This window comes from Triturus cristatus, chromosome 11, assembly GCF_964204655.1.
Source record: "Triturus cristatus chromosome 11, aTriCri1.1, whole genome shotgun sequence".
In the NCBI taxonomy this organism is placed as follows: domain Eukaryota; kingdom Metazoa; phylum Chordata; class Amphibia; order Caudata; family Salamandridae; genus Triturus; species Triturus cristatus.
The window spans coordinates 81,797,719-81,816,344 of record NC_140594.1 but is presented as its reverse complement, the minus strand read 5'-3'; the positions used below and the strand labels follow the sequence as shown (position 1 = coordinate 81,816,344).

General features: G+C 48.3%; 1 protein-coding gene across 2 annotated transcripts in view; it reads right to left on the bottom strand.

The window, feature by feature from the left end:
• The window catches only part of LOC146783278 (somatomedin-B and thrombospondin type-1 domain-containing protein-like), a 404,714-nt gene that overhangs the window by 255,287 nt on the left and 130,801 nt on the right, over positions 1-18,626 (bottom strand). The window lies entirely within an intron of this gene.

The window sequence follows — 18,626 nt, the reverse complement described above, 5'->3', positions numbered from 1 at the left end:
ACTTTGTGCACTGTACATTTTTAGCTAATCACTCTGTATTTTGATCCTGTGTGATTGACATCGCCTATTCACAGAGCGGTGTGGATTTGGAGACTTCCTTTGCACTCCTTGGCGCTGTGTGTTCCTTACCCCCTTCCCTGCCACCGGACCGCCCTCGGCCGAGTATCGACGCCGAGGGCTGGGTTCCCGGTTTTTGGCGGCCATATTGGGTGTGGGTGAGGCGGGTGACGCGCTCTAGCAGCGCTTTAAAAAGAACGGCTATGACTCCGCGCAGCGGACGCGTATTGCGGACGCGCCGGATCTGCGCCGGAGTCGTGCCAGAGTCCTGCCCGTCTGCGCCCGTCCGCGACAGGACGGGACCAGGGGCTCGGGACCCGATACCCACGTCCACCGCGTCTGGAAAAGCCCCTCATATCAGGTATTCGGCGCAAACTTTGGTCCATCTCAGACCAATCCATCTGTCAGAATGCTCCATCCATTCTCGCCCGTGCCCGGAGGGCCCTTTCTCTTGCATACACTGCAAATATCAGACCCCCTACATAAAACCCAGCACTATGATGTTAGACAATAGGGAGCAAACATCTTCCATAGGGATTAAGGGGACAAAGTGTCTTCTCCTAAATGTTCGCTCCCTACCTAGACATCAATTAGAGGTATGGGACTTAATACATACTACTCAACCCGACCTTTGCTTCCTAACGGAAACTTGGCTGAAACCTCATACTGTCCCTGCTATTGCTGTGGGGGTTCCTTTCGGCTACAGGCTTGTCCATTTTGACCGGCCAGAGAAAATAGGTGGTGGCTTAGCCATCATGCATAAAGAACATCTGAAGATCATCACACTAGAACAGAAACACAGCCCTCTCTTTGAGATTCTAATTTTTAAAATGCAATATGCTACTAACAGATTTTGGAAAGGAGCCTTAGTTTATCGTCCCCCGGGGCCTTCTACAGGCTTTTCCCTTGCACTATTGGAACTCTTGGCCCCATACTTTAAAGCAAAAGAAGATTTCCTCCTTCTTGGCGATTTTAATGTCCATGCTGATAATCCCTCACTCCCTGAAACAATTTCCTTGGTTTCTGAATTATCCTCCCTGGGTCTTACTTTACAAAACCATGAGCCTACCCATACAGGTGGTCACCTTCTTGACCTGGTTTTTACCAACTTTCCCAAAGTACAATGTTTCTCCCCGGTTCAAATAATCTGGTCTGACCACTTCATCGTGGAATTTGCAATATCCAAGGCGGATAAGCTCTCCAATAAAAACTCCCTACCACCAGTCTGGCGCCGACAGTGGCATAAAGTCAACGTAGAGGAATTTCAAAAGGAATGGAAGCCGCCCATTCCCACAGAGACAGATCGTATAGAAACCTTATTAACTAAATTTAATAATTCCCTTAAAGAAGCAATTGATAAAATAGCACCTCTAAAATTACACAAACAATACCCTACCACCAAACGGGAAACATGGTATACCGAGGAGTTTAGAACAGAAAAACAAAAATGTAGGAGGCTGGAAAAAAAGTGGAGGAAAACACGAACCGAAGAAAATAAGAAAGTACATCATGAGGCCCAAACTAAATATTATAAAAACATCAGACTTGCCCGGAGCAATAGCATCTCCCAACAACTCGCAGAAGCGGGAAATTGATCTAAGGAACTATTTAAAATTCTTCAGGAATTTGTAAAACCTACCGCATGCAAAAGCCCTGATGACTTTTCTCAACAACTTTGCGATGATATCTCCTTGTTCTTTGAAAATAAAATTAATTTGATCTACGATAAAATTCTATTGGCCGCCAATCAAAATCAAAATAGCAACAACTCTTTTTCCCCTTCCATTCTGCCCACACGAAATAAAATTATACTCACAACATTTCCAGCAGTCAATGACTCTGATCTCACCTCCCTTATGAGCCATATAAAATCTGGATCCCCAGATGACTTTCTATCAGCTAAAATAACTGCCTCTCTGCAAACTTTGCTTGGGCCTCACATTCACACATTGATCAACCATTCTCTTAGAGAAGGATCTGTACCCACAGAGTGGAAAAAAGCAGTGGTGAACCCAATCCGAAAGAATGCAGCCATTCCATGGACCGATCTCTCCAACCTTCGACCCATCTCCCTCCTACCCCTTCTCAGTAAGATGACCGAGAGACATGTAAACACTCACTTGTCCAAATATATCGAGGCAGCGGAGGGCCTAGATTTTTCTCAATCTGGATTTAGGCCCAATCACAGCACAGAATCTGCCCTCCTCTCAGTGACTGATAACATCAAGATGTCACTGGATGGAGGAAATTCAATGATTCTAGTGCTGTTAGATTTATCCGCTGCCTTCGACACTGTGTCTCATGAGATACTTCTCGATCGTCTAAGGGAGAGGGTAATAGAAGGTATGGCTCTCTCTTGGCTGAAAAGCTTTCTTTCGGATCGCCAACAAGAGGTAAGATTGGGCCCCCACTATTCCATCTCAAGGGAGCTCACCAAGGGAGTGCCACAGGGCTCATGCCTAAGCCCCACACTCTTCAACGTGTACGTGGCCCCCTTGGCAGATATTGTAAGATCTCATGGATTCACCCCTGTGTCGTATGCTGACGATACTCAGCTTTTGTTCCCCTTTAAAATTTTGACGCCCGCAATACAAAAATCTTTTGCGGACGGAATGAGGGCAATATCCCACTGGATGGCCACCAATCGCCTCCAGTGTAATGTAGGCAAGACTGAGGTAATGCTGTTTGTGGAGGCCACACTTCTATGGTCCCCGGAATGGTGGCCCCCGCATTTAGGACCAACCCCAACCCCCAAACAGATTGTCAAAAATCTGGGTGTGCGCTTGGACAAATCACTTTTGTTCAAAGAGCATACTAACCAAGTAGCAGGGTCCTGTTTCCAGGTCATTGGACTGCTACGACGAGTCTTCCCATTTCTGTCAGACTCCTATAGGAAGACCCTTGTTCAAGCCCTGGTTATAAGTAGACTGGATTATTGTAATGGCCTGCTGGTCTGGGCAAATGAAGAACAAATACAGAGACTACAGGTGGTCCAAAACACGGCTGCGAGACTGGTTCTCAACGCTCAGCCAAGGTCTCCATAGCTCCCCATCCTGACAAAACTCCATTGGCTGCCAATCAGACAGCGTGTAAAATTTAAAATCTGCTGCACTATTCACAGATGTCTGTTTGGCAATGGACCTAAATATTTAAAAGAACTATTCAAATCCTACATACCCAGTCGCACCCTGCGCTCCAGCAATCAGCAACTACTTCAGGTTCCAAGGATAAAAAAATCTAGGCAGGGAGGGCGAGCCCTGTCCTATAAAGGCCCCATCCTTTGGAACTCGTTGCCCCCTGCTCTCAAAAATGTTATTAACTTTCAATCCTTTAAGAAGTCCTTGAAAAAGTTTTTATTTGTCGCCTGTTAGGTTTCCCCCCCCCCCTCCATTTCTTCTGTTTAGCTTAAGATCTTGGCTCTTTGGTATATGTAAGCGCGGAGATACCCCTTCGGGGGTTGACTTCCTGCGCTATACAAGAACATAAATAGATAAATAAATAAATAAACAGAAAGGTGAGCGCTGAGTTTTTCAAATATGGGAAACAATGGCTGTATTCCAGCATGTAGTCGGGGAAAAGTTGCATATTTCCATGAATCAATGGTCACTTTGAAGCTTTCCACCATGCAAAGGTCCAGCAGAGAACCGAGGAACCAAGGCGAAGGAAGGCGGTTTAGCCCACATAAAGTCCATAGAAAACGGAAAACCTGATGGGGAGGGAGAGTAGACAAAGACAGGACCAGTATCAAGATTTGATAAATGGTAGTTTCTGATCACAGGGTAACATTTTCAGAAGAGGTGAGTATGTCATAGGTAGAGGGTGATCTGGGGTGTGACCCACTTGATGAGTGGGTTCAGTCACCCTTTACAGCATGCCTAAGGCTTTTGGCAGCGTGTCTAAGGCTGTGCACACTTCCAGAAGGTTAGCAGCTCAGTTACTTTGCAGCATACCTAAGGTTGTGCACACTTCCAGAAGGTTAGCGGTTCAGTTGCTCTCTGTAGCGTGCCTAAGGCTGTGCAGTTCCAGAAGGTTAGCGGTTCAGTTGCTCCCTGTAGCATGCCTAAGGCTGTGCAGTTCCAGAGGGTTAGCGGTTTAGTTACACTGCAGCATGCCTAAGGCTGTGCACATTTCCAGAATGTTAGCAGTTCAGTTACTCTCTTCAGTGTGCATAAGGCTGTGCACACTTCCAGAGGTTAGCGGTTCAGTTACTCTCTGCAGCGTGCCTAAGGTTGTGCACAGTTCTGAAGGGTTAGCGAGTCAGTTACTCTGCAGCATGTCTAAGGCTGTGCACACTTCCAGAAGGTTAGTGGTTTAATTACTCTGCAGCATGCCTAAGGCTGTGTACTCTTCCAGAAGGATAGCTGCTCAGTTACTCTCTGTAGCGTACCTAAGTCTGTGCACAGTTCCAGGCGGTTAGCAGTTCAGTTCCTCTCTGCAGCATGCCTAAGGCTGTGTATACTTCAGAAGGTGAGCGGTTCAGTTACTCTCTGCTGTGTGCCTAAGGCTGTGTATACTTCAGAATATTAGCAGGTCAGTTACTCTGCAGCATGCCTGAGGCTGTGCACAGCTTCAGAGGGTTAGCTGTTCAGGTCCTCTCTGTAGCGTGCCTGAGGCTGTGCACAGTTCCAGAAGGTTAGCGGTTCAGTTCCTCTCTGCAGCATGCCTAAGGTTGTGTATACTTCAGAAGGTTAGCTGTTCAGTTCCTCTCTGCAGCATGTCTGAGGCTGTGCACAGCTTCAGAGGGTTAGCGGTTCAGTTCCTCTGCAGCATGCCTGAGGCTGTGAACAGTTCCAGAAGGTTAGCGGTTCAGTTACTCTCTGCAGCGTGCCTAAGGCTCTGTATACTTCAGAAGGTGAGCGGTTCAGTTGCTCTCTGCAGCATGCCTGAGGCTGTGCACAGCTTCAGAGGGTTAGCGGTTCAGTTCCTCTGCAGCATGCCTGAGGCTGTGAACAGTTCCAGAAGTTTAGCGGTTCAGTTACTCTCTGCAGCGTGCCTAAGGCTCTGTATACTTCAGAAGGGGAGCGGTTCAGTTCCTCTCTGCAGCATGCCTGAGGCTGTGCACAGCTTCAGAGGGTTAGCGGTTCAGTTCCTCTGCAGCATGCCTGAGGCTGTGAACAGTTCCAGAAGGCTAGCGGTTCAGTTACTCTCTGCAGCGTGCCTAAGGCTGTGTATACTTCAGAAGGTTAGCGGTTCAGTTACTCTTGCAGTGTGCCTAAGGCTGTGTATACTTCAGAAGGTTAGCGGTTCAGTTCCTCTCTGCAGCGTGCCAGAGGCTGTGCAGTTCCAGAAGGTTAGCGGTTCAGTTACTCTCTGCAGCGTGCCCGTGGCCGCTCATGCATGAGAAGGTTAACAGATTAGTTCATCTCTGCGGCAATGTGGCATGCCCAAAGATGCACATGCTTCAAGAAGGTTAGTGGTCCCTGGTTGTTCTGAGGAATGAATGCTGGGCTGGCAGTTCGGCCTGAATCGTTGCTTTTGGAGCAGGATCAAGACTGATTTGCCTGAGGCTGGTTCCTATTTGAGGTGGCACGATGAGCAATAAGACAATGGATTGGAAGGTGATCAGAGTAATTACCAGCACTTAGGTGCCGATTCCGATCCTGGAGAAATTTTCCCCGTACGAATCGTATCCGGATTTTTTTCTGTACGAATCGTACAAGTACCGTACAAACTGGCAAGTACGATTCGTATGGGAAAAAATACATACGAATCGCATTGGGAAAATTCCCCGACATGTCCTCGGGTCGGGAAAAGTGTCCGACACGTCCCCGGACGATTTTCCGTACGAATCGTAAAACTGAAGTCCGAGCGCGCAAGTACGATTCGTACCGTCCGTCCGATTGTACAACCGTATGGTAAAAAGACCGTCCGGAGCGAACCCCTATAGCAACCATGGCGAGGTCCAAACAGGTGCCCGGTACGCGCCGAACACCCCCCCCAGTCCCCCGTATGTACGCGCTGTCCCCCCCAGCCCTCCGTATGTACGCGCCGTCCCCCCAGCCCTCCGTATGTATGCGCCGTCCCCCCCAGCCCTGCAGATGTACGCGCCGTCCCCCCACCCGTGTATGTATGGCGCGTACCCCCACCCGTGTATGTACGGCACGTACCCCCACCCATGTATGTACGGCACGTACCCCCACCCGTGTATGTACGGCGCGTACCCCCACCCGTGTATGTACGGCACGTACCCCCACCCGTGTATGTATGGCGCGTACCCCCACCCGTGTATGTACGGCACGTACCCCCACCCGTGTATGTACGGCATGTACCCCCACCCGTGTATGTACGGCGCGTACCCCCACTCGTGTATGTACGGCGCGTACCCCCACCCGTGTATGTACGGCGCGTACCCCCACCCGTGTATGTACGGCGCGTACCCCCACCCGTGTATGTATGGCACGTACCCCCACCCGTGTATGTACGGCGCGTACCCCCACCTGTGTATGTATGGTGCGTACCCCCACCCGTGTATGTACGGGTGGGGGTACCTGGGGGTCCGTGCCGTACCTACGGGGGTGGGGGTACGTGCCGTACATACACGGGTGGGGGTACACGCCTTACCTACGGGGGTGGGGGTACGTGCCGTACATACACGGGTGGGGGTACGCGCCGTACATACACGGGTGGGGGGACAGCGCGTACATACGGGGGGCTGGGGGGGTACAGCACGTACATACGGGGTCTGGGGGGGGACGGCGCGTACCGGGCCCCCTGTACCGCTCGCATCGCGGCGTACTTACCTTTTCCGGCACTTTTTGGGTGCCGTAAAAATATTGCCGTCCGGACTGCTGTCGGTACGAATCGTACTTGCTGGGACGTAAAAACATGCCTAACTCCGTCCGGACGTCACGTCCGCGGTGTCCCGGATCACATTCGTATGGATTTTGCTGTCGGTCGGTGTTTTTTCCGGCTCGTACGGAAATGGTGTTTCCGTACGAATCGTACTTGCAAGTTTGTATGGTGTTTTTACCGGGTACGAGTCGGACGGAGAAAACGCTCCGACCGACGGTTCGTACCCGGTTTCTCCAGGATCCGAATTGGCACCTGTTAATTCAAGCACTCCAACTATCACTTGATTTCTCTGCGTGGCCGTGCCTTAAACCTCTAGCTGGACCTAACGGAGGAGGTACAAATATGTCAAAAACCAGTCTGCAATGTTTTTGTTCCCATTCCGCAGCGCCCAGACCTGGCAGTTCGGGCTGGTCCTTTTCTACTGGAGCAGGACCAAGGCTGATTTGCATATGGTTGCCTTCGGTTGCAGGTGGTGGTCTTGGGTCATTACTATCAAGCATTCCTTCCATCATTTTTTGGTTTTTCTCTGGTCTAGCTAGCGTTCAACCAATCAAATATTTTGTTTTTCTTTGGTGTAACTGAGGCATTTGTACAAACATCAAAATCACCCAGAATACATAATTTGAAGCCTGAAGAACAAACGGATGAACTAAGGAGCATATTTACAACAGAATGGCGAAGCATGGCGTTAACCAAAAATTACTAACGCCGCGCTTCACCATTCTGAAAAAGCAGAGATGTGCCATACTCACAAGAATGTGGCGCACCCCTGCGTTTCCCCCTGCACTGGTGCTAAATTCAGCTGCCTAGTGCCAACACAGGCACCCTTGCCCATAGTGCAAAGGTGCCTGTGTTGAGGGGAATTATTGTGTAAGTGCAGGAAGGGACAAGGTGTCCCTTCCTGCACATAAACACTCCAGAATGCCGATTTTAAACTCCCATGTGTGCTACATTGTGCAACGCACATAGAAGATGCAAATCGTCATTTTTTTTCATTATTGTTTATGTGCAGGAAAGGGCGCCTTCCAGTATACACTCAATCATTCATGGCGATTTGCTGATTCTATGTATGCTTCACACATAGAAATAGCAAAAAACGAGGAGATATTAATAATTTCTCCTCGTTTCACCGTGCTAAGACCAGGTTTTCGCTGGTCTTAGTTTTGGCGCTGCCTCCTATTTTCGCTGCCCTTGTAAATAGGGGCAGCATCAAAATCAATGGGTGTTACGGCGTAACGTTCACCACAACACCCATTGCGTGCCCCTTTCACACTAAGTGTAGTTTGAAAGGGGGCCTTATTTACAAGGCGGCGTTCAGCCACATTAAGTAGTAACACACCCATGAGGTCTTAAACCAAACATAAAGGAAAAGTACAGGAGGCAGAAGGTGTTGCCCAGATGGAGGGAAATTCTACTTTGTCAAAAGATGTGGCAGGCCAGATATGAATCCCTGGAATGCAGGAAAAGCTGATTTTTCAAGTCCCTCCTAACTAGGTTTGCTGTTGTTTTATCCCTCTCGCTGCTGTTCTCATTGGCAGGAGGGGCGGGTGTGAGAGGGCGGATGCGGGCACATTGTGGGTATGCGTCTGACCAAACTACCAGCGCAGCATGTGTACTTTTGGCCTTGACCTTTCACCTCTGGTGTGAAAGTGGGAAGTCATGCACGATAATGGAGCTGCCAGACCCGGCTCTCATTCATAACTCTAAAAGGCCATTGGCGCAGCAAGGGCGCCCTGGGCAATGATGCAGACAGGGGAAATACCACACGGCCCGTTGTGAGTGGGAAAACTCAGCAATAACTGGGGCGTGGCGAGCCCTTCTCACCCTGGGGCCCGGTGCCACTGCACCTGCTCGCCGCGCCCCTAGGAAAGGGCTGATGCATGCAGCTCTGCCTTGCAACACCAAGTGCCTCTTAGAGGGCAAGAGAGAGAGAGGATGAGGTGGAACGAGGAGCATTCAGCACGAGATGCAGGGAGCACAGCAGGCACATCTGACCTAGAGGCACCAAGGGCCTCTGTGAATGTAGAGAGAGGATGAGGTGGCACGGTAAGGATGGGCAGACAAGAATCCAGCTGTAGATGCAGGGAGCAGCCCAGGCCCATCTGACCTAGTGGTACCAGGGGCCTCTTTGAAAGCAGTGAGAGGGTAAGGTGGCAGGATAAGGATGGGCAGACAAAAATTCAGTTCTTGATGCAGGAAGCAGACCAGGGACATCTGGCCTAGTGGCACCAAGGGCCTCTGTGAATGTAGAGAGAGGATGAGGTGGCACGGTAAGGATGGGCAGACAAGAATCCAGCTGTAGATGCAGGGAGCAGCCCAGGCACATCTGACCTAGTGGAACCAGGGGCCTCTTTGAAAGCAGTGAGAGGATAAGGTGGCAGGGTAAGGATGGCCAGACAAAAATTCAGTTCTTGATGCAGGAAGCAGACCAGGGACATCTGACCTAGTGGCACCAGGGGCCTCTTTGAAAGCAGTGAGAGGATAAGGTGGCACGGTAAGGATGGGCAGACAAGAATTCAGTTCTAGATGCAGTGAGCAGACCAGGCACATCTCACCTAGTGGAACCAGGGGCCTCTTTGAAAGCAGTGAGAGGATAAGGTGGCAGGGTAAGGATGGGCAGACAAGAATTCAGTTCTAGATGCAGTGAGCAGCCCAGGCACATCTCACCTAGTGGCACCAGGGGCCTCTGTGAATGTAGAGAGAGGATGAGGTGGCACGGTAAGGATGGGCAGACAGGAATCCAGCTGTAGATGCAGGGAGCAGCCCAGGCACATCTGACCTAGTGGCACCAGGGGCCTCTTTGAAAGCAGTGAGAGGATAAGGTGGCAGGGTAAGGATGGGCAGACAATAATTCAGTTCTTGGCGCAGGAAGCAGACCAGGGACATCTCACCTAGTGGCACCAGGGGCCTCTTTGAAAGCAGTGAGAGGATAAGGTGGCACGGTAAGGATGGGCAGACAAGAATTCAGTTCTAGATGCAGTGAGCAGCCCAGGCACATCTCACCTAGTGGCACCAGGGGCCTCTGTAAATGTAGAGAGAGGATGAGGTGGCACGGTAAGGATGGGCAGACAAGAATCCATCTGTAGATGCAGGGAGCAGCCCAGGCACATCTGACCTAGTGGAACCAGGGGCCTCTTTGAAAGCAGTGAGAGGATAAGGTGGCAGGGTAAGGATGGGCAGACAATAATTCAGTTCTTGGTGCAGGAAGCAGACCAGGGACATCTCACCTAGTGGCACCAGGGGCCTCTTTGAAAGCAGTGAGAGGATAAGGTGGCACGGTAAGGATGGGCAGACAAGAATTCAGTTCTAGATGCAGTGAGCAGCCCAGGCACATCTCACCTAGTGGCACCAGGGGCCTCTGTAAATGTAGAGAGAGGATGAGGTGGCACGGTAAGGATGGGCAGACAAGAATCCATCTGTAGATGCAGGGAGCAGCCCAGGCACATCTGACCTAGTGGAACCAGGGGCCTCTTTGAAAGCAGTGAGAGGATATGGTGGCATGGTAAGGATGGGCAGACAAGAATTCAGTTCTTGATGCAGGAAGCAGACCAGGGACATCTGACCTAGTGGCACCAGGGGCCTCTTTGAAAGCAGTGAGAGGATAAGGTGGCAGGGTAAGGATGGGCAGACAAGAATTCAGTTCTAGATGCAGTGAGCAGCTTAGGCACATATCACCTAGTGGCACCAGGGGCCTTTGTGAATGTAGAGAGAGGATGAGGTGGCACGTTAAGGATGGGCAGACGAGAATCCAGCTGTAGATGCAGGGAGAAGCCCAGGCACATCTGACCTAGTGGTACCAGGGGGCTCTTTGAAAGCAGTTATGTTATGTTATAGTCATTTGTAGAATGTGCAGCTGCCCCAGCGAAGGGGCATCCCGGCGCTAACAGCAGTGTCCAGGGAGAGCCAGGCTAGGCTGTGGGAAATAAGTGGGTTTTAATGGCCTTACGGAAGGATAACAGACAGTCTAAACGACTAATCTTCACAGGGAGGGAGTTCCACAACTTAGCCGCCAAGAATCGGAAAGATCTGCCCCCTGCCCTGGTGCGTTTCACTCGGGGAACAGTAGCCAGGATCTGTTGGCAGTGCGTAACTGGCAGGTAGGGACATAGGGGACCAACAGATTAGATAGGATCTCAGGCGTAGAAAGTTTAAAAATTTTAAAGGCTAAACACAAAGTCTTAAATTCTATCCTCTTGGAGATGGGTAACCAGTGAAGGCGGCGTAAAGCGCCCGATGCGGAACATGTTCTCGGAAGTCTGAGCAAGACTCGCGCGGCTGTGTTCTGAACTCGTTGAAGGCGGTTCACTTCTGCCTTATTGGCACCTAACAGAAGGGAATTGGCTTAGTCAAGTCTCGATAAGATAGTCGCCTGGACTATTAGTTGACGTGTGGCTGAATCAAAAAACCCTAATATTGGCCTCAGACCCCATAGGAGTCCAAAGCAGGTGCCAGTGATTGTTTTGGTATGATCTTGAAATCCCAGAGTAGAGTCGAGCCAGAACCCTAGATTCTTTACCACCAACTTAGTGGTTGGAGCACTGCCCAGGGATGAAGGCCACCACTGCGTACTCCAAAGCCCCTTGTCCTTCCCCCACCAGCAGCACCTCAGATTTATTGGCGTTAAGCTGGAGACAGTTCTTAGTCATCCAGCATGCGACCGCCTCTAGACCATTCCGGAACTGAGTAGCATCCCGAGAGTGATCATCAGAGAGGGCTACCACCATCTGGGTATCATCAGCATAGGAAACCATGGTCAAACCATGGTCTCGTGCGACTTCTGCCAAGGGTTGGACATAAAGATTGAACAGAACCGGGCTTAACGCCAGACCCTGGGGGACCCCATGCTTGATGGAGTGACCGTAAGAGGCGAAGGGAGGGGCAGGGACCTGAAATGATCTGTCGCACAAAAAGGACCGGAACCACTCCAGTGCCAAGCCGCCTACCCCTGTTTCTTCTAGACGGCGCAGGAGGATCTGATGGGAGACCGTGTCAAACGCAGCGCTCAGATCAAGCAATATGAGCGCCGCCGTTTGACCTTTATCCAGAATGGTCCGCAGGTGTTCACTCACTGCTAAGAGCGCTGTTTCGGTACTAGGACCAGGCAGAAACCATTCTGGGAGTGGTCTAAGATCTTGTTATTGTTCAGGAAGTCCGAAAGGACTTTATTGGCGTGGGCCTCCGCAATTTTGGGGACCCGGGGCAGAAGAGAAATAGGTCGGAAATTTTCCGGCTTGATGTGGTCCAATGAAGGTTTTTTCAGAAGGGAGAGCACCTTTGCCTGCTTCCAAGCCGAAGGAACCATTGCCATGCTGAAAGAGGAGTTAATCGTCTGCCATATAGGCGTAAGAAGTATGGGTAGACAGTCTCTAAATTGGGCCGGCCTCATAGGATCATGAGGAGAGCCCGATTTGACTTTAGTGCTCAGGATGAGAAACTCATCCTGGGAGATGGAGGGTATTACTGCCAAAATGGCGTTAGGCTTAGGTATTGAAGGGGTCACAAAGTCCATGGTGCAGTTAGGGAAGGATTTATAGATAGCTTCTACCTTTTGAACAAAAAAGGTGGCCAGATCCTCGCATTGCTGTTCAGATGGAATAGTCGAGGTAGGTGGATCCTTCCTCCTCTTGAAATCATTGAGTATATTAAAAATACATTTCATAGGGTTTTTACTGGATGTTATCTCGTTGGCGAGATAGGCAGCTCGGGCCAAATGTATGGCTTTATGGTAGCGTTTGATTGCGTCCCGGTACCGCTTTTTATCTGTGAGGTCATAGTCTTTTCTCCAGGCTCGTTCTAGCTGTTTACATGTGGTACACAGGGCAGCTAGAGAGTCGTTGTACCAAGGGTTGGAACTGGAGCTGCGACCTTTGGACCATTTGGCAGGAATAAGAGTGTCTAATGCCTGAAGTATCCACTCGCAGATTGTTTTATACGATTGCTCCGGATTAGTATCAAGAATAGGAGGGCAAGAAGCCAAATAGGCAAGGAGATCTTCCAGCTTAAGTTTGTGCCAGCAGCGTCTAAAGGTAGCTCTAGGGTCAGCTCTGGTCACTCCCTCCGCAAGAGGGAGGGTGATGGCTATAAGATGGTGATCAGACCAGCACACAGGGCTGGGAGTCTTGACCGGAAGAGAGGGGATGTTGGAAAAAACTGTGTCAAGTAAGTGCTTAGCCGTGTGGGTGGAACCCACTACCAGCTGTCTTAATTGACAAGCAGCAAAATCTGCAATCAGGCTGCTAATTTCCGGATCCGAAGGACGATCAAAATAGATATTTAGATCGCCAATGAGGCTGAAATTTGCAGCTCTCAGTGCACATCTGACCTGGTGGTACCAGGGGCCTCTTTGAAAGCAGTGAGAGGATAAGGTGGCAGGGTAAGGATGGGCAGACAAGAATTCAGTTCTTGATGCAGGAAGCAGACCAGGGACATCTGACCTAGTGGCACAAGGGGCCTCTTTGAAAGCAGCGAAAGGATGGTCAACACAAGTGCACATTGAGAGGAATCCTTGTCTGAAGAACAGATCACTGTTAGCAGTAGAATGTGGTCCACGGCGCTCTTCCATAGAGATCCATTGTCTTAGGTCCAGGCTTATGTAGTTACCAATTTCCAATATACTTTACATATTTATTAAAGTCTAAGGAGTCCCACATATTCAGACAAGGCCCTATATTAAATATGTAGTAAATTGAAGCATGAACAAAAGATTTGTTTTATAAACTACATTATTCTGCTTTCTCCCAACATGTGTGAATCCTTGGACTTTAGTACATCTCTAAAGCACATTGAAAACTCAGATGCATATTTACAAGGGGACAGCGCCACCAGAACGTCACTTTTAGTGATGTTCTCGTGGCGAAATGCCCTTCTCCATATTTACAAAGCGGCGTTAAGCCCCTTTTTGTGGCATAATGCCACCTTGTAAATAACGCCCCTTTACACGCATTACTTAGCGTGAAAGGGGTGGGCAATAGGTGTTGCTGTGGGCGTTCCTTCGCAACACCCAATGCTTTTGACGCTGCCCCAGATTTACAAGGAGGTGTAAATCTGAGTCAGCGCAGAAAACTAACACCATGGAAGAGCAGGCGTTCGAATGGCGAAACGAGGAGAAATACTTTTCATTTCTCGTTGTTTCTGCAGCACACATAGAAGGAGCAACACGCCGTTAATGACTGTTTATGTGTGGGAAGGGGCACTTCCTTCACATAAACAATCATTAAATATTGATGATGTGCTACTTCTATGTGTGCTGCATTCTGCAGCACACATAGAAGTAACAAATCGTTATGATGGATAGTTTATGTGCAGGAAGGGACATCTTCCTGCAATAAACAATCATTACCTGCAACGCAGGCACCTTTGTACTGTGGTGCAACACACCGATTTTCTGTGTGACCTCCACGACTACAGGCACCATTGCCCTGGACTCTTTGTGCATCTCTCATGCATCAATTATGTCTCTCTTCGTTTCATTTCCCGTTTACTATTAGGACACTACACCTTAGTGTCTCCACTAGCCGGATCTGAAACACCATTTCCATGACCCTAATGGGTGAGTGAACCTTTTTTGTGTGCTCTACTTGCGGCATTTATTCCATGTTGTTTTTAACTCTCTGTTCATATCTGTATGACAGATACACTATTATGCATGTCACGAGCTATCTTAAATAGCATGAGGTTTGCATCCAAATGCTGCATGTCCTGTCGTATACGATTGAACAATACATTGACTTGATTTTCTAATATTGTTAATCTGTTTCACTTTGCAGGCTATATGTTGTTTTGAATTACAGGTACCACACTTTCTTTGGGTGCTGTAAGGGTGGTCACTTGTATATTATACTTTAGACCACCACCATTTAAGTGTAGGTAGTTTCCTCTGGTCCTGACGAATTGCCGTCAAATTTTGACTCAAGGGCAAGAAACATGTTGACCACTTGACAGACGCATTCAACCGGCATCCTTATAACTGGTTGTAGCGTTGGTTTGTCTTATCAATTTTAATTAGGGTTGGGGCCACGTTCATTAAAAAAAAATTCCTGAGTGGACCTCCTCCCCTATTTTAGTTTTCCCTACACACCACTATCACCTACACTATTTCAGGGCCCTCACACGCACTTCACCCACCGGCTTCCGGAAAAAAGATCTCCGCCAGGAAGGCCCCATCTCGGGTGCCGATCGGGGATTGCAGCGCCGCCCCGATAAGGAGCAGACCCGATGATGAAGCATGACACCTAGCTGGCTGGGTGTGTGAGGGTCTTTTTCCGACAAGGAGAAGTTTCTTCTCCCCTCCTCCATTTCTAGTATTTACTAGAGCTCACTCTTTCATACATATCGCCTGCTTGCACATTAGGTACTGCATACTTACTTTGTTATAGTGCCTGCGTTCGCACTAGGCAGCTAAATTTAGCGCTTGCGAATAAGGCGGATCCCTGCGTTTTGAAAATATCAGAGCGCGGCGCTGCCAATGTTGACGCAGCTCCGTGCTCCAACATTGTCTCATAAATATGCCCCTCAGTAACTACATAATCCTGGATCGAATTCATCTGATCTGGAGCAGAATATTCTATTGTTGGGGTGTCCTATTGAATAGACCATAATTCAGGACAGATGCAGAGAGCAGTGTCTGCACTCCATCACTCCAGGCACATCTGTCCACCCATCCTTCACTGGAGGGCATGAGCCTGACATATTTATTTTATTTTTGCGATTTTATACATCGTGGATATGGCCCGAAAGCATGAGAACATTTTACAACAAGCCGGATATAAGGGTTACAGCTGGTTACATTACTAGTAATTAAACTCAAGCGATTACTTCAGTGGATGTGTGCAGGAGTAAGCACAAGAAACAGCTACAGCAATTGGGCAGAGGAAATACACATTTACAGCATCGATTTACATGGTGGATCAAATGAAGAACTTCAAGTCAGAACGCCGTGGAGCGAGTACAAAAGTCTGGTTGAAGGTGAATTACCCAAGATGCCTGTCAAAAAGGAGGAGCTTGAGGTCCTCCTCGAAGGTTGCGAGGCAGGAGGTTAGACGGAGGCGCCCCCTATACTTTGTGGGTGGGGCCTGTTGCTAGCTGTGTAGTGGGGGCTTCTTACAGTTGATGTTCATTACTGTGATGAGAGGATGCTTGTAATGTCCTTGTAAATATCTGACTTGGCAATGGCCAAAGACACAATCCATTTGGAAAAAACAGTGTGAAATGCTTGACTTTTCCACTGTCTAGGTTGCAAAGCTTGTGCATTTCGTCTTAGAAGGACAAAGTCTGACAACAAATAGGGGTTGCTGGGTGTCTGTTAAATTCCTGACTAAGGCATACTTAACATGGGGGATGGATTGTGGTGCTAAGACCACAGGCCCCTATCATCTAGGATATCGCCGTTTTCCACCATGGAAAACAGCGATATCCCAACTATCTCTGGAATTTCTATCGCCTCGGCGATGCGCGTTGTTGATAACGCGCTAACCGGGCGATAAATTCCAGACATAGCTGGCGATAAATATGCAAGCGTGCTTTGCGATATTTATCGCCGGACCTTGATAATATGTCCCTAAGATAGGGAGAAGGCTGTAGAATTCAATTGCTGAAGTGCAGGTAGCAGAACCACCGAAATATCAACAACATATATCTCAGGTTAGAGGTGTCCTGGTCAATCAATCAAATAATCTTCATTCAGTCGAAAAGACCACAAAAGCACAGGATAAAACAAGTCACAAACAGATCACACACGATAAAATCACAAAATAAAATTACTCGGATACACATCATCAAATTGCCTTTCCATAGTGTCATGATTAAGTCACACTGCGTACTTTTTCCTTAAACCCCTCGCCTGAGTAATACAATTCAATACCAGGATTCCTTCTTGATGAGTTTTAAAACATTTACCTACTAAAATTGGACAGTAAAAACCAAGTTCTAAAAGCTGAGTATAAAGTTCAGAATAACATAAAGTGCTTGGTAGACTCTATGGTGTCCTGGTCATATTTTAGGTTCGCCAGCAAGATGGCTCAGCGAGCTGATGCTCATCCATGACATCTGCAGCCCAGTTCACACTCTCATCCTTCTGAGAACAGTAAATGAATTACCATTAGACTGGGTAGTAATAATAACAGCAGTTATTTCCCACATTTAGAAACAGAAGTGCACTATGAAGCACTCTACAAAAACCACGTTGTTTTATTGATTTACTTCAGCCCCTATGGATTTGAGTTAAATTTGGATTGAATGTTTGCAAAGTTATGTGGTTTTACTGAAAATCTCGCATATATCCAACCCGCGTATACCTAGGTTTGACAGTCCTCCCTTGGATGCATATTTGAGTTAAGAGGCTTAAATTAAGTTTTGGGCTGTAATGGCTGCCTAACCATCCCTTCTATGCTCCCAGATAGCTCGTCTGGTGGAATACTCCAGCAAAACCTTGGTGTTGAGGGTAGGAAGCGAGTAATCTGAAATACGGTATTCAGTTATCAATGCTCATTGGGTTTTATCTGTATGACTCTGGTTACTGCGCCTTCTCCAGCCCTCTCACCTTCCAGAGTGTATAGTGGTCCCTGCCCGAAGCATGAGCCCTTGCTGAGCACTTCACATGCGAGAGACCCTGACCCAGCCCTTCCACCTTTCACACTGCTTGACCTGTGTCTGACTCTCCCACATGCACTCTCTGAGGGCACATACTGGCACATGCATCAACAAAGACTTTTGCGATTCCTTAATTGCGATTTTTAAGGAATCCTATGCATGTAGGAATCGCTATAAAAATAGCGATTCCTACAAATTCCTTAAGGAATCGCAATTAAGGAATGCCGGCCCATTCATTCCTATGGGCCTCCAGGCCCATAGGAATGAATTGGAGATTGCATGAGCAATTTGCGAGTACCAGTAGGTACTCGCAAATTGCTCATGCAATTTCAAGGGTGCAAGGGTGTCAAAATGACACCCTATTGCACCCCTGAAATTGATCTGTGCACATATGTAGCACACACACATGCTCTAAGGGCATGTGTGTGCGCAACATGAAACTTTGAAAAATGCACAAAAGTGCATTTTTCAAAGTTTTTGCAAATTACCATGAAGTTCAACTTCATAGTAATTTGCTCCCCCTATTAGCGAAATCGCTAATTTTTTAACTTTAATGCATTGCATTTAAGGAATCTCAATTTGGGATTCCTTAAATGCAATCGCAATTTAAGGAATCGCAATTTAGAGATTCCTTAAATTGCGATTTTTGCATTTGGGATGATGCATCCCAAATGCAAAAATACCGTTCGCAAAGGGGCAGATTCTGAGAATCTGCCCGTTTGCGACCGGTTTTTACTTTGATGCATGTGCCTTATAGTGTGTTGTAGCACTTCCATGTTTGCTCTGCAGGCCTGTCCTCCACTTTTTCTACATGCATTCTGCCCATGAGTCATAGAACCTGTGTATCTTCTGGCAGAGAATAAAGTGCTGGTGCAATTACATCCAACATACGGATGACAAGCCCTAGGAGAGTCAATCAAACGGATAACGAGGCGGAGGTGATTCCAACGTAACGGTAATAAGTTAGAGGTGATCCCACCCAGAGGATAATAAGGCAGAGGTGATTCCACCGGAAGGGGCAGACGTGATTCCACCGGAACAATAAAATGGCTGGGGTGATTCCACCGGAAGGGGCAGATGTGATTTCACCGAAAGAATAAAAAGGCAGAGGGGATTCCACCAAAAGGGGCAGATGTGATTCCACCGGAAGAATAACAAGCATTTGCACTGCAATAGGTCTCGTATTTTTG